This window comes from Tachysurus fulvidraco, chromosome 3 (genome assembly GCF_022655615.1).
Source record: "Tachysurus fulvidraco isolate hzauxx_2018 chromosome 3, HZAU_PFXX_2.0, whole genome shotgun sequence".
In the NCBI taxonomy this organism is placed as follows: Eukaryota; Metazoa; Chordata; class Actinopteri; order Siluriformes; family Bagridae; genus Tachysurus; species Tachysurus fulvidraco.
The window spans coordinates 1,327,549-1,332,548 of NC_062520.1; the positions used below are offsets into that span (position 1 = coordinate 1,327,549).

A 5,000-nucleotide genomic window follows, 5' to 3' on the forward strand; every position below is an offset into this window, starting at 1 on the left:
GAGACCACTCATGGTTCATTCCTAGAACACACTCCAGTTTTCTATGAAAAAAAGTTTGTTTCTATAATAAAGTAAACAGCACACGAGCGATGACCCGTTAACACCTCGGTGACATTTGTGAGTTAGTCGTACGAGAGCGTAGAAGTGACAGCCTCACTATACACAGTGCTCATGTGAATCAGATTCTGATTAAAATGTTCTTCAAGCTATTCAAATATTATGTGAATGACACTGTATGACTTTGTGTGCTTGCTGACTCGAGGACACGTGTCTCAGCAGCAAAGAGACGCGGGATCTGAGCTACGTGAGCTGGTCCGAGACGCCGTAGTGCACTGCTGAGCTCTGATGCACTGAAACACACTTTCAAGGTTTTAATGGTATAAATCACTTAATCGAGTGCAGCACACACACACACACACACACACACACACACACACACACACACACTGTGTTTATACACTGTGTTTATTTACTGAGCACTGTATTTATGTATGTGTGTGTGTGTGTGTGTGTGTGTGTGTGTGTGTGTGTGTGTGTGTGTGTGTGTGTGTGTGTGTGTGTATTTATGTATGTGTGTATGTGTGTGTGTGTGTGTGTGTGTGTGTGTTTGTGTGTATGTGTATATTTGATATTTGTACGTGTGTGTGTGTGATTTGTGTGTGTGTGTTTGTATGTGTGTGTGTTTGTGTGTATGTGTGTGTTTGTATGTGTGTGTGTGCGTGTGTGTGTGTGCGTGTGATTTGTATATGTGTGTGTGTGTGTGTGTGTGTGTGTGTGTGTGTGTGTGTGTGTGTGTGTGTGTGTGTGTGTGATTTGTCATCAGACCCTAAACAAAAGCAGTGAATGTTGCCAGAAGCTTATGGGGTTTAGCGCTGAAGCTAATGCACCACATCAAAGGCAGGAGGATTTAAGTGTTTGGCTACAAAAGCACGAGAGAGAATTTACTTCACACAGCAGCAGCTTTCTTCACCTGACGAACACCTTCTCATGTGTGGAACACAGCAGTGTTTATGGGGTCATTTCTGTCTGAGAACAAAACACTTCCTGTCAGTCATTTCCTGTGTGTGGCAGTAAGCACGATGCTCACATGGTGTGTGTTTAATTGTGTGTCTGGTTTTGGACTAAAGAGTGAAGAGATGACGGTGTGATGTCAGACCGACATGGCGGCTTACAGCAGTACTCAGCACGGCTAGCCAGTTAGCTGGATGCTAAGGGGAAACAAAACCAATGGGTTTTCTGACACTGTGCAACTCGAATGTGGAGAGAGGACAAACATGACATCATTCTTAGTTCTGACCTTTCAAGTCAGCAGAATTTATAAAATATCTGAATACTAAAAATGCAATAAGACATAAATGGAAATGATTCGATAACACACACAAACACAAGTACAGGTTTCAGTAAACACCAGCTAACACCATCACAACTAGAGTGTTCATTCTGCCTAGAAATCTGACTCACTTTCATTCAGTTTAATGTCATTTATTTGTTTAGAGATTTTAACAATTTCCCATTGTCTCGAAGCAGCTTTACAGACGTATGGAAACAGAAGAGAGAGAAAATAAATAAATATATAATAATAAGAAATAAGGATAAAAATAAATAAATGAATTCATTCATCTTCTATCTCAGGCGTCATCGGGCATCGAGGCAGGATACACCCTGGACGGAGTGCCAACCCATCACAGGGCACACACACACACTCTCATTCACACACACACTCACACACACACTACGGACAATTTCCCAGAGATGCCAATCAACCTACCATGCATGTCTTTGGACCGGGGGAGGAAACCGGAGTACCCGGAGGAAACCCCCGAGGCACGGGGAGAACATGCAAACTCCACACACACAAGGTGGAGGTGGGAATCGAACCCCAACCCTGGAGGTGTGAGGCGAACGTGCTAACCACTAAGCCACCGTGTCCCCCTATCATTAATCATTACATTCACATATCTATCATCATGTTTCATGTGTACGGGAAAACAAACAGGAAGACACGCCTCCTCAGCTACACTGTAGAATGCTAATGCTAACACAACTCATGCTAACACACACATAAACAGAGGAACCTCAGTGTGAGGTATGTGGAGTTCAGCTGCTGCTCGTGTCTCAGAAGTTCAGCACAAGCCCAGACATGTTTAGGGTCATGATTGAGGACAATGTCCCGTCCAGAGACATGATTGAGGACAATGTCCCATCCAGAGACATGATTGAGGACAATGTCCCATCCAGAGACAAGCTGTTTTATTTCCCACAGCTTCCTTTTCTTGCTCTCTGTCTTTGTTGTCTTTTATTTCGTTTCTCTCTTTTTGCTGCATTCATTTCTTTGTTTCCTTATTGTATTGGATGAGATTGTGACATAAAAATAACCAGGTGCACGTGATATGGCAGTTACACGTGATATGGCAGTTATACGTGATATGGCAGTTATACGTGATATGGCAGTTACAGGTGATATGGCAGTTATACGTGATATGGCAGTTATACGTGATATGGCAGTTACACGTGATATGGCAGTTATACGTGATATGGCAGTTACACGTGATATGGCAGTTATACGTGATATGGCAGTTACAGGTGATATGGCAGTTACACGTGATATAGCAGTTACAGGTGATATGGCAGTTACACGTGATATGGCAGTTACACGTGATATGGCAGTTACAGGTGATATGGCAGTTACACGTGATATGGCAGTTACAGGTGATATGGCAGTTATACATAATATGGCAGTTATACGTGATATGGCAGTTACACGTGATATGGCAGTTACACGTGATATGGCAGTTACAGGTGATATGGCAGTTATACGTGATATGGCAGTTACACGTGATATGGCAGTTACACGTGATATGGCAGTTACAGGTGATATGGCAGTTACAGGTGATATGGCAGTTACACGTGATATGGCAGTTATACGTGATATGGCAGTTACACGTGATATGGCAGTTACACGTGATATGGCAGTTACAGGTGATATGGCAGTTACACGTGATATGGCAGTTACACGTGATATGGCAGTTACAGGTGATATGGCAGTTACAGGTGATATGGCAGTTACACGTGATATGGCAGTTACACGTGATATGGCAGTTACACGTGATATGGCAGTTACACGTGATATGGCAGTTATACGTGATATGGCAGTTACACGTGATATGGCAGTTATACGTGATATGGCAGTTACACGTGATATGGCAGTTATATGTGATATGGCAGTTACAGGTGATATGGCAGTTACAGGTGATATGGCAGTTACACGTGATATGGCAGTTATACGTGATATGGCAGTTACACGTGATATGGCAGTTATACGTGATATGGCAGTTATACGTGATATGGCAGTTACACGTGATATGGCAGTTATACGTGATATGGCAGTTACACGTGATATGGCAGTTATACGTGATATGGCAGTTACAGGTGATATGGCAGTTACACGTGATATAGCAGTTACAGGTGATATGGCAGTTACACGTGATATGGCAGTTACACGTGATATAGCAGTTACAGGTGATATGGCAGTTACACGTGATATGGCAGTTACAGGTGATATGGCAGTTATACATAATATGGCAGTTATACGTGATATGGCAGTTACACGTGATATGGCAGTTACACGTGATATGGCAGTTACAGGTGATATGGCAGTTATACGTGATATGGCAGTTACACGTGATATGGCAGTTACACGTGATATGGCAGTTACAGGTGATATGGCAGTTACAGGTGATATGGCAGTTACACGTGATATGGCAGTTATACGTGATATGGCAGTTACATGTGATATGGCAGTTACACGTGATATGGCAGTTACAGGTGATATGGCAGTTACACGTGATATGGCAGTTACACGTGATATGGCAGTTACAGGTGATATGGCAGTTACAGGTGATATGGCAGTTACACGTGATATGGCAGTTACACGTGATATGGCAGTTACACGTGATATGGCAGTTACACGTGATATGGCAGTTATACGTGATATGGCAGTTACACGTGATATGGCAGTTATACGTGATATGGCAGTTACACGTGATATGGCAGTTATATGTGATATGGCAGTTACAGGTGATATGGCAGTTACAGGTGATATGGCAGTTACACGTGATATGGCAGTTATACGTGATATGGCAGTTACACGTGATATGGCAGTTATACGTGATATGGCAGTTACACGTGATATGGCAGTTATATGTGATATGGCAGTTACACGTGATATAGCAGTTACAGGTGATATGGCAGTTACACGTGATATGGCAGTTACAGGTGATATGGCAGTTATACGTGATATGGCAATTATACGTGATATGGCAGTTACAGGTGATATGGCAGTTACAGGTGATATGGCAGTTACACGTGATATGGCAGTTACAGGTGATATGGCAGTTACAGGTGATATGGCAGTTACACGTGATATGGCAGTTACAGGTGATATGGCAGTTACAGGTGATATGGCAGTTACAGGTGATATGGCAGTTACACGTGATATGGCAGTTACAGGTGATATGGCAGTTATACGTGATATGGCAGTTACACGTGATATGGCAGTTACAGGTGATATGGCAGTTACAGGTGATATGGCAGTTACACGTGATATGGCAGTTACACGTGATATGGCAGTTACACGTGATATGGCAGTTACAGGTGATATGGCAGTTACTCCACTCCTAACATTTCTATCCACACTATCCCTAATGAGCAAGTCTGAGGTGACGGTGATGAGTAAAAACTCCCTGAGATGATTTGAGGAACCTTGAGAGGAACCAGACTCAGAAGTGAACCTCATCCCCATCTGGGTGACACTCTACAGTAAATAGTGTAAATGTAAATAATGTCCTTTCTACAACAGTTTATAACAGTGCAGCCGAGAGCTCCTGAGGAACTAATGGGTCATCATAAACTCTCGTAAAGTCGGGCAACGAGACTCCATCCAGCCACACTCTGTTCGGTGTGTGTGTGTGTGTGTGTGTGTGTGTGTGTGTGTGTGTGTG

The 5,000-nt window shown here is 43.0% G+C and overlaps 1 protein-coding gene across 5 annotated transcripts in view; it reads right to left on the minus strand.

Annotated features, from left to right (window-relative positions):
- The window catches only part of si:ch73-103b11.2 (ninein), a 69,781-nt gene that overhangs the window by 43,184 nt on the left and 21,597 nt on the right, over positions 1–5,000 (minus strand). The window lies entirely within an intron of this gene.